The 12,500-nt window shown below is 33.4% G+C and overlaps 1 protein-coding gene across 6 annotated transcripts in view; it reads right to left on the bottom strand.

The window, feature by feature from the left end:
• Positions 1–12,500, bottom strand: part of LOC106879613 (piggyBac transposable element-derived protein 3) — a 359,535-nt gene that overhangs the window by 217,894 nt on the left and 129,141 nt on the right. For 4 of the 6 annotated variants that reach the window (XM_089353731.1, XM_089353735.1, XM_014929269.3 and 1 more), the window contains exon 2: positions 3,426–3,469. The exons of the other annotated variants lie outside the window; for them this stretch is intronic. The gene's annotated coding sequence lies outside the window, so the exon portion shown is untranslated. The remainder of the gene's footprint in view (positions 1–3,425; positions 3,470–12,500) is intronic. 6 annotated transcript variants of the gene reach the window in all.

Genomic DNA, 12,500 nt, shown 5'->3' with positions numbered 1-12,500 from the left:
GAATCGGAACATCGCGAGTTTTATTTTTTACGTTTCCATTTTCCATGATTTCAAGTTCCATTTTGATTAAATGTATTATCTTTTTTTACGCGTTTTTAACGTTTTCTCTTTATTTAAAGCCTTAAAGTACTTAAAATTTGAATTCCATTATGTGATTTTAAAATGTTTTTCAGTCTTCTTTTTAATGCTGCCTAATTCTACTAATCTGTGTATTCTTGCATACTTACAAACATGTTTCTATAACCAGAATGCCGATTTGGTAATAGTTCACTACTTGATTCCGTCCATTTAAATTTAGTTACTGCTGTATTTCGGGATGGTCACTTTTTTTTTTCACATCAAGAATTTGGCAACACAAATTCATAAACGTATTATTTAGTCATTATTCGTATTATTATTTTTTTGATTTGCCACAAGTTCGGTCTTATTCCTGGCAGGACTTATGTGCGTGGCAGGTTACTACTGTAATCTAAGGTATCCAATAGCTTTCAATAATCTTTCAAGCGTTTAGAACCCTCCTGATAATCCTTCCTGTCCCTAAGAGGCAAAATGTCTGCAGAAGCTCTACAGGACATCTTATTCCAACTACCTTCAACCGTTTGTATATATCTTTACCAGTGCACCAATTATCATGAGTACATCTTTTACACTTTTCACATTCTAAACTCTTCCAATTTCCAATTTTAAGAATTGTTGTATTATTATTATCATTATTATTATTATTATTATTTTATGTTTGACTTTTGTTTTGCATTTGTACAAGTTGGATCCAAGTCTCACCCAGAGACCTCAAGAGACAACAAGTTAGAAGTTCATGTAGGTGTTATGCCTAGGGTACCATATATTTGGATTTGTACAGTTTTGTTCAAGTGAATGTTTAAGAAACCATAAGAAAATTATGTGTTTGCTTTAAAATTTGAGATCACATAGACAGTATTTTACGTAGGGATATGTGCAGTTCCCATGAGCACTATCTTTTGAACTTCAGCCATTTTGGGGTTTCCTGGAATCTGATCTAGGTGGTAATCAGCCCGTTTCGCTGTCATTCCCAGGGCACCTATGACAATAGGTATTGTTTTCGTCTTCAGATTCCACATTTTGCTAATTTCTATTTCAAGATCTTTATATTTGCTCAGTTTTTGGTAGGTCTTGACAGATACGTTTATATCGATTGGGACAGTCATATCAATGAGGAGGCATGATTTTTGTCTGAAGTCTTTCAGTATGATGTCTGGCCTATTTGCGTCTATCTTTCTGTCAGTTTGAATGGTGAAGTTCCAGAGGAGTGCAATGTGATCATTTTCAAGTACTGGGGGTGGTTTGTGTTCCCACCAGTTTTTATCATGGGGCAAGTCCAGGTTTTTGCATATTACCCAGTGAATATATTGTGCAGCTCTATCATGCCTGTTGAGATACTCTGTAGGCGCAAGCAGACTGCACATGGAGACAACATGATCGATGGTCTCATTTTGTTGTTGGCATATACGACATAATGGGGAGCTGCCGTTCTTTAATATGTTGGCCTGGTAGTTCTTTGTAGGTAGGCATTGATCTTGGGCTGCTATGATAAACCCCTCTGTTTCTGATTTCAAGCCAGAGGCCATTAACCATTGGTGGGTAAGGGCTTTGTCAATATCTGCATTATTCGCTCTCTTTGGGTATTTGCCATTGAGAGGTTTTCCATGCCATTTTTCAGTCATAATAGCTAAGGCAGCAATTTTATCACGGGTTTTCAAGCGCTTAGCTTTTTCTGCAGGTGTTTCTAGTTCGTCTAATTCTTGAATTTGTTGCAATTGGAATTCACTTAGATATTCCTTTGCCTGTTTTGTTACTGAGTAAGATGCTTTCTTGCTTTCATATTTTAAGACAAGTTTTAGCATCCAGTCCTCAGAGTTTTTCAGATTTATTATTATTATTATTATTATTATTATTATTATTATTATTATTATTATTATTTTAGTGTCTTATTTAACACACTCACGGGTAAGGTTTCTACTCATATACTTATTTATTTATTATTATTATTATGATTATTATTATTATTATGATTATTATTATTATTATCATTGCTTTTGCACAGCTTCTAACGCTAGAGATGTAATACGGTGTTAGTTGTTCACTACCAGTGAACTAAGGTAACACCTCTTATTTTTCGAGCTCTTTCCGGAGTTTTAAAATTTACTGGAGATGATCTTTTGTCTGTCCAAACAGAGAAAACTGTAGTGTTCTTAGAATAAAGAGGATGTTTACATTTTCGTATTCTCAGGGAGAAAGGAAAGGATAGGTATTCACAGAATTTGTAGATATTAAAGGTTTTAAAGCTGATCGTTTATGTGTTCGAAAACTGTAGATATCTAAGATTCTTAACTTATTTTGAGGGAAATTCAAAATACTCACAGGAAACTGTAGATATTCCAGTCTTTTAGAGTTATTTTTCAGTTGTTCTGCTGGGTTGTATTAATGTTCTGTGTTATCAGCTGTTGACAGGTCAGAGCAGCGAAGAACACGTCCAGCCGCTCATTCCATTATTATTATTGTTGTTGTTGTTGTTGTTGTTTTTGTTGTTATTGTGAGGGTGTGTGAACTAGTGGTTAGGTGTTGCACTCACAATCGCTAGATCGTGATCTCAATTCCTAAGCCGAGTAGTGTGTTGTGTTCTTGAGTAAAAACACTTCATTTCACGTTGCTCTGTGATCACCTTGACACTTGACCCGTGGAACGTCGTGTACTTGGTCAAGCAAGGTCGATTTGATGGAAAGAGTGGGCTAATGTGCGGCACGAACATTTGATCACTATATAGAAATCATCTGTACAGGTCATTCGGCAAAAAGCTGAACGCTCATACGTCGTAAACGATGGGAGAGTCCATTATCATTATTATCATTACTAATAATATTATTATTGTAAGCGTGTTAAAGGAAAAAGATAACGCTGATGATGATGATGATGATGATGATGATGATGATGATGACGATGATTATGATGATGTTTGTGGTGATGGTGGTGGTGGTGGTGATTGTCATCGTCGTCGTCGTGACTGTGGTCGTTTTATATGTATATATTTATGTGTGCATATAACCAACTTTTGTTAGAAACGACAAACCAAATTCGTTCGGATATATACTATATTTGTTCGGCCACAGACGCATCTTTGTCATCTTGCCACAGTAAATGTAATACCTCTTTGGAGAAATGTAACCAAGGAGCCAATTATTTACAAATAGTGATACAAAATACATTTTAAAATAACGACAGTCAACATATGCTACTTGAGAATTCTAATCAATTGCATATACTTTTCTATCTCTAAGCAGAAGAGTTTATAATTCATGATTTAATCCCGTCAGGCTTCAAAAAGTACAGGCACGTCTTTTTTTTTGGCTTATTGCTAAAAATAAAATGAAGCAAATGCAATTAATACTCACGTTATGGACCACACCGGTTTGGGAAATTATCAGCTTCGTCAGAACTGTAAAATAATTTTAAAAATATATGCTACTATAATATATTTAACAAGCGCGCGAGAGCAATTGCAGTTATTTCATATTTTTAATCAAAAGAGTTAACGTATTATAAGATTATCCACTACGAACCATTGATTATATTTAAGTCTATCAACGAAATAATCATATACACCTTATCCGCGACTTAGGACCGAGTTCTGTTTCGACTGACTGGTCGTAAGTCGATCTGGTCGTATGTCGATTTATATTTTTCAACACTATTTTCATTCAAACGCAACAGATGCTTGAAAGCGACTGAGTGAAAGACAGTGACAAGCAGTGGATGCCTGGGTCTGAGGGAGGCCTGCATTGCCAGATACTGCTATAGTTAGCGTACGTGCAGCTTCCAAACGTCCGAAAATTTATTTATTTATTTTGGCCGTAAGTGCGGGTGGTCGTAAGTCGCATAATTTGTAAGTCGAGGAGAAGGTGTATATATATATATACACACACACACACACACACACACACACACATATATATATATATATATATATATATATATATATATATATATATATATATATATATATATATAATATATATATATATATATATATATATATATATATATATATATATATATATATATATATCCATACATATATATATATATATATATATATATATATATATATATATATATATATATATATATATATATATATATATCCATACATATATATATATATATATATATATATATATATATATGGGAGAATGTACGAAAAATCAACAACAGACGAGGACAGGTGGTGTAAATAACAAAAGGATGTATTAGAATGACGCTCGGGAATACGGAAAGTCTTTGACGTTTAGAGCTACGCTCTTCAACAGAAAGAATACGGAGACAAGGAGAAAAACACGGAGAAAATAAATTGAATAATGTTCAGTCAACGGTCAATAAATATATATATATATATATATATATATATATATATATATATATTTATTTATTTATTTATTTATTTATGTGTTTCAGCCACTGAACTATATAGTTAGATTATACAAATACCATCCAGTTATTTGGAGAGGAAGATAGAAGTATGTAGCATTTTATATAAACAATCGGATGCGATCAAATTCAACGTTTAGAGTATTGAAAAGTAAGGTAAAATAGTACCTGTGGTGAAAAACAAACTCTATTAGTAATGGGATCAATTTAGTGCAATGCGTGGATGATTTTGTGGAACTTAAGTAATTGTATCCTATAATTACAGAAATTGAGGTGAGGGAAATAATTCAGGTAGGTCAATGACATGGATTTAATTCGGGTAAGTGGTGTTGTTCTTAATGACGCTTGTCATTAAGTACGTATTGACATTAATGTAATTAATGAATTGAAATCTGCTTTATATTTGGAGGAAGAAAACACATACCTAACGGTAATTGTTTGTGAATTTCAAAGAAAAGGAGAGATAATTTCAAGAAATTAAGAATCAATTTTACAGAAAAAAGAACTTTCGTATATGATGGAGAAATCTTCATATGTCAGCAGACAAAGTTACAGACATGGCTTTGATTGACTAAGCATTATCAGCCAAACATAAATTTCTTAAGTTTGATGTGTTCAGAGAACATGGACAGTTAGAATTAAAATATATTTTGATTTCAGTTTCGATAATTACGGAACATAATCTCATGAGAAGTCAAGTTGAGCAATGGCTGAATTGATATAGTTCAGGTAAGTGTTGATGCACTAAATAAAATACACTGAAAATCCTAATGAAGTATAATTTGCCTCTAGTTGAGAAAAAGAAAACAAAAAAGCTAAAATTAACTGACAGTGACTCGCAAAGAAAGAGGAGATAATTTCAAGAAATTAAAAATTGACTCCACAGAAAATTGAATTTTCATGCTTAGGAAAACAAATTTCATTTTTGTTAGTAGAGAAGCCTCATCATTGGTTATCTTCAGTTATTTTTTATCTTCTTTCTCCAAGTAAGAGGCAAATTTCTATTCATTAAGATTTTTAGTGTACTTAATTAATTACATCAACATTTAATTGTATTCGATCACTTGGTTTCAACAGTATTCAGAATAAATTAGTTTAATGAAGATCACTGGAAATAGTGCAGAAAGTAGAGTATAAGACAAACTGTCGTAATGTACTTAATTTTCACCCTGATTATAATAGAATTTCCGTTTTTCGTTGTCTTACATAACCTCGTAGCCGATGGTATCCGCTTCAGTACTACAATACTTTTTAACTAGTTGTATCCAGTTTCCCCCTTCAAATTGGGAAGCATTTTATTTCATGAAACTAAATCAATGCTTTGCATGTTCGAGAAAATGAACATTAAAATCTCTCATATTGGCGAATGGAAATTTACGTTAATGATTTTCATACTGTGAATGTTGCAAGCGATAAGGTGAGCAAGCACCAACTAACTGCAATACCAGGTCATATCACTTTTACAGCATTTGTGTCATTAACGCCTCTGGAAACTGCATTAGTGCCATAATTAGATTACTCATTAACGTTTCATTATAAATCGTCGAACAGTTGGCTTTTATTTATCACCTGGGATAGTTAAAATATTACTTTTTGACGCCGATAAAGGCCATGTACCTTTAGTCAATTAGTTAAAAACAGATATTGTAAACGTGCTAAATTTCCCAGTGATCTCTAGAGACTGAAATGAAAAGAAATGATTTCAAACCATGATAGAAAGTTGGATGTGGTCTGAGCTTACTTTGAGATTGATTAGTTTTGTATCTACAATGCTGGACACAGAGATAAGTGAAATATTGATTTCTTATATATGCATTAGACCCATTTACTGGAGGGGTGGGACTCTAGTTGATCGAATCAATCCAGTAGTTATGTTACGAAACTTGGAAGGCTGAAATTAATCCCCCAAGAATTCGAAAAGCGATCATAGAAGGTAGCAATCGCATACTTTCAGACAGCTAGTTGTGTGCCATTTTTGCCAACTATCAGATAACGAATATCGATTGATCACCAAGTCAGTTAATTTACTTCGTAGTACATTTTTTCTTTAGTAGAAATCGTGATTAACTGACAGTTGTTTATCCTAATGACTTTCGAATATATTATCGTCTTGCTAATAGGTGTTCTAGATATAGTACTCCATAACATATATCTGTATACACACACAACACACACATACGAACACACATCTGTATATATATATATATATATATATATATATATATACTAAAATCTAAACTTAAGCCATTTCAGCAACCTTTCCCCTAAAAGCGACGCAAACAGAGAAAACAAAAGCAATAGAATGATGAGAAAAGACAGCTAATGAAAATTAATTAAATACGTACGAAGGTAATTTATCCTTAGATTAGGTTATCTGTAGCAATATAAAGGAACATTCGATAATTTATTTTAAAAGGCATTAAATTGTGTTTCTTTAATTATTTTAGATTAATTATTGTAAATATTGATGAGAAAATTTTACTGTAAAACTAATTTTTTGCTGACTTTCTTTTTTTTTTTGTCGACATGATGTTTCAAACGATTTGATTTCTGCTTGCCTCTATGTTTCTGCATGAACTAGAACTATGAGGCAGACTCAATGCTGTCAGTTTTATCAGTCTACCTCTCTTAGTGACCGAGTTCATTGTAATCTCCATTCATCACATCTCCGCTTCTCGTTACTTGGCATGACATGAAACTGCTTTAAAATGCACGTATGAAATTATTTTTGTCTTTCCGCTTTCGAACACATACCAACTTCTTTGTGTGCAAAATCTCTGATATTTTATGTAAACTAGTGCATTTTTTTTTCTTATGTTCGACTTCGACTCTAAACAGTCCGATATTATATTTATGTGACTATATACATGTCACCCGCATAACCACAAATATAATGCATCGATGGATGGTGAAACTTAATTCATTTTTGTAGGACTGTTTTGTCAGTGGCATAATAAATAGCAATAAAGTTACAAGGCATAAAGACAGTCCGGAAAATTAATTTCCATAATACTTTGTGAATTTTGGAAAAACTTCTATAATGTAAAGCCTTTAAAACATAAAATACATAACACATTTCTGAATTTTAATCATTCTATTAAATGTATCTTTGTTATACATACACAAACTCTTAACTCATCATAAAACTTGTGTGTGTGTGTGTGCGTGCGTGTGTGCGTGTGTGCGTGCGTGTGTGTGCGTGTGCGGGCGGGCGTGGGCGGGCGGGCGGGCGGGCGGGCGCGTGTGTGTGTGTTTATCCTCAGTGAAAAAAAGAATTTAATTGACGTTCTCCTTCCATTTTTACGGGACCTGCTGAAGCCATTGAAAAAAGATCAAATTCAACAAGCTTCATTCACTTTATTGTTCTATTCATTTGGAAAATTACTCCATTCAGCTGTAGTTGACTCAAACAAAAGAATCAAGAAAATATGTATCTCCCTTTAACAACTTCTATGACGTAACACTTCCACCGTACTATAAATGTAATCTATAGGGCTTTGGACAGTTACATGCGAACAAGGCAAATGCACGGTTTTATAAATATTGATCCGACCTCTATACACACAGGGGTTGGTAGTATTTTCTAGCGAGAAAAACTGAATTTAATATGATCAATTTGAATGAGGTTTGTTTTACAATGTGCGAACTTCCGTAGAGATGAGACGAATTGAGATAAAAATTTTAACGACGTAGAAAGCTAACATCCAAGCTGCCTTTCATAAATGAACATGGACGACGAATAGAAAGCAAATTGTCAGGATCGTGTAGCTGCAGTTGATGCTGCTTCCGCTGCAGCTGTTGTTGTTGTTGTTTTTGAGATTTTACTCCTTGTTTAGCCCTTATCGATTAAAACAGTTTCCCATCCTGTCATTTGCGGATCACTAAAGTTACAATTGTAGTACAGCGGACCAGTGAGCTGTGTTCAAAATCTTAAAAGTTGCAGTGTAAAATGTACAGTTACAATTGGAACTACAAGTTTATACGTATTTAATAGACATATTCAGTTGACAGACAATGCAAAATCTTAGGGACTGCAGCAAAATTCGTTTAGATAAAACTTCTTAGTAGTGAAAAATGTTATGAATTACTGGACTAGACCTATAATCAAAGACTCCCGTGGTGCTTATTCTTTCATTTTCTAACAAAAGAATACATTATCTAATATGTTATTTTATTTGTAAGACTTTAGGGCATAATTCGAATGTGGTTTAGGATGCTTTTACTAATGGGTTGAATAAACATACAGAGACTGATATGTTAGCTCGTGTAACGTTCACGTCTTTTCCAAGATGGCTGTAAGCACGAGTAATGTTTCTCTGCTTCAAGAGTTGATTGAAAATAATCGCTTTGAATATGTGTAAATCTTTCTTTCTAACAAAAGCCGAAGGCGACGAATTAGTAGAGTGGGGAACATATCCTAATGTATTCACATTACATTTCTTATTGCAAGCATGGTAAAGAAAAATAAAGTTGGCTTTATATGCATTTGAATAGAGATTGGCAAAATAAAACAGACAATACAGCATGATACTAACGAACTACAGTTGCTCCAATTGCATACTTTTCAACATACATTAAATGATTTAAGCAATATTTTATTAGAAAAAAATACAAAAACATTAAAGATAATTGAATCTAGATTCTGATACACCGATATGCAAACACACACACACACACACACACACACACATACACGCATACATACACACGCAAATACACACACACATATATTATATATATATATATAAATATATATATATATATATATATATATATATATATGTATATATATATATATATATATATATATATATATGTATGTATGTATGTATGTATGTATATATGAGGATTTGGGTGACTACATTATTGTTTAACAAAAGATCAATATGTAAATATCTTGGAAGAGCCATTTCATTGTAATATGCTTTAAAAAGTCGGCTCGAGCTCAGCCATCGTTATATTTCGTTTCCACAGTTATGATAATACTATATAGTTGCTGATGAGTCATGTCTGTATATATAATATTAATCAATAAAACAACGTTAATGTATCTCTTGTAGATGGGTTGATGGTGTCAATGTTTTGATATTTTTCCTAACAGGATATATTCATTCCTAAACAAGAGCCTTAACAAACAGCATTCACAGAATGGCACTGAAAGCCTCCATCCCCATATCACCTTTCTGTGGTGCACAATTACCGTACGAAGAGACTGGAGCTGGAAGAATATGCAGTACTAATGACAAGTCACTTGTGCCATAATAACGGGAATAGGAATATCATAAGTCAATAAGCAATCAGATAAAGCCTTGATTAAACACTATATTTCTTAATTTCAATAAGTACATAGTCTATAGTGTAAATTCAATTGATTGCCATACAGAGATTGTAATGATATTAGATTACATATACATACGTTCATACATACAAATGTACATATATCTACACACATGCTCATAACGTAGATAGATAGATAGATAGATAGATAGATAGATAGATAGATAGATAGATAGATAGATAGATAGATAGTTAGATAGATAGATAGATAGATAGATAGATAGATAGATAGATAGATAGATTGATAGATATTCTCTTACTTGCTTCAGTCTTTGGACTGTGGTCGTGCTGGGCCACCGTCTTAAAGGGTTTTAGGTGAATGAATGAAGACATAAACAAACTAACTCCGGTCGCTAAGCTGTGAAGATGTCAAACACAAAACTTGCTCTCTCTCTCTCTCTCACACACACACACGCACACACACACACATACATATGCGTGTGTACGATGGAAAGCTTTCAATTTCCGTCTGCCATATTGAGTGACAAGGGTTTGGTCGACCCGAGGCGATAGTAAAAAAAACTTGCCCAAGGTGTCCCGCAGTGACACTGAACCCAGAACCGTGTAGAGGTAATCAATTTTTTTTACCACACAGTCACTCCTGCATCTCCATGATTTGTTTATAGTATAAGGCCTCAGTTTATTATGAGAGATCTTTCGTTTGACTCAGTAGCAGCAGCATCGGTAGAAATATGAGACATGTCTGCTGAAGTTCGTTTCCTTTGTTTAACATTTCAGCTAGATAAGTGAATGTGTTTTAATTGCTATAGCCAATTCTTTGAATTCACAAATACAAAAAAAAACCTGCATGGTTTACGGAAGAAAATAGATTATTTTACTTTCTATAAAGACGGAAATTAAAAACCTCGCAATTCGTGTCCCTCATAATTACAGTAGCTGTACATGTTTAGTAAGTAATTAGGTAACGCATGAGACTCGACCTGGCTTGTGAACCCAAATTAGGAATAGCTTATATATCTTTATATAGAGCTCCTGAATAAGCGTACGAATATTAAGTCGTTTATCTAAAAGCAATGGTATTCGTATTACTTGATATATATTTAAAATACAAATACTATTTGAGGATGAAATAATTCTTACCGGCTCAGCTTGTTGGTACTTAGTAAAGATCATTGATTTTACACTCCATCTACCACTTTTAACAATGAAAGTTAGATACGCGGCATGTAACAAAACCCCATTACTTAAATATCGGATAGACTCCTTAGACATTCTTGTGCCGTATTAAGCTAAATTCTAAATTGTAACGTTATGCAATTCTTTTTGTTATCTGAGAAAGTAAAATATTCCACGAGTAAGGTTACTGGGGTATGTCAGTAACTTGAAACTGCAATCAAAGTTCAAAGAAATCAATGCTTAATAAGTTGCTTTTTAAAGCTGCATCTCACAGTTGAAAGTAACTAATTAGATGTAGTGGTAGTAGTGGTGGATTCATTAATAGCAAAAAAAAGAAATACAAAACAAATGTATATGTAAAATAACCCACAAAAATATGCAAACTTTAATCGATGACACTAATTTTGTACTCTCAGTGTATCTCACGCGACATCAGAATCAAATTATAAGCGAACTATTCAATCGATGTAAAAAAAAGAGCCAATGATTAAAGGCTTTTAAACAGAAAAATATCTACTGGAATGCAGGATATTGGTCGATATCAATGATATAGGAATAGTATTTCGAATCGATGATTTTTATGTTTAGAATAAATTGAGGTAACAGCAATATATTAATTAGTTAATGGATACTTTTTGTAGATCAAATAAATAATGAACTGTATATGGAAGTGTTAATACGTAGAAATAGGTGTATGTTACGTGCATAAAAATAAGGCGAGGTAAAATAAACAACCGAAGGTTTTTACAGAATGTGTACATGTACATGTATACGTTTGCGCTTGCGTCTACGTGCGTGTGTGTGTGCATGTCTCAATTTGTGGATGTTTGTGAGTCTTTGGTTTATGCGTGAAAACGACATATATGATTTGTTCCTGAGTTGAATTAAACAGCCTATCATTCTTTTATCAGCTCTCGTGTGTGTGTATAAGTATACACACATACACACACACACATACACGCACGCACGCACGCACACGCTCACACACACACACACACACACTCACACACACACACTCACACACACACTCACACACACATATATATATATATACAGGGGTTGGACGAAATAATGGAAACACCTAGCATCATAGCATCATAATTTTAAAATATCTATAAAACCGTCAAAAGCTTGTTTATTTTTATGTTTTTTAAATTTATTATTAGTGTTGCCTAATATGTTTTGCTGAAATTGCTGTTTCTTTGCAGATATCATCAGAAAAAAGTCATTAAAATTCATTAAAATGACAGATCTATCGGACTTTCAAAGAGGTCAAATTGTTGGTGCACGTATGGCAGACGCTAGAGTAACGAAAACAGTCGAAAGGTTTGGTGTATCAAGAAGTACTGTCTCCAAAGTAATGACTTCCCTTGAGAAAGAGAGAAAAACCTCCTCGTCGAAACAAAACTCCGGAATAAAACCAAAACTTTCAGATAAGGACAGTCGGACTCTTAGGCGGATTGTTAGAAAGGATCACAAAAGTACAGCTCCCAAGATTACTGCAGAGCTTAATGGGAATAAATAAATAGACAACATCCTTTCACTTTTATCAAAAGATTAAAAAAGTA

This window comes from Octopus bimaculoides, chromosome 1, assembly GCF_046866305.1.
Source record: "Octopus bimaculoides isolate indiv1 chromosome 1, ASM4686630v1, whole genome shotgun sequence".
Lineage (NCBI taxonomy): Eukaryota > Metazoa > Mollusca > Cephalopoda > Octopoda > Octopodidae > Octopus > Octopus bimaculoides.
This window is presented reverse-complemented; position numbering and strand designations above follow the sequence as displayed.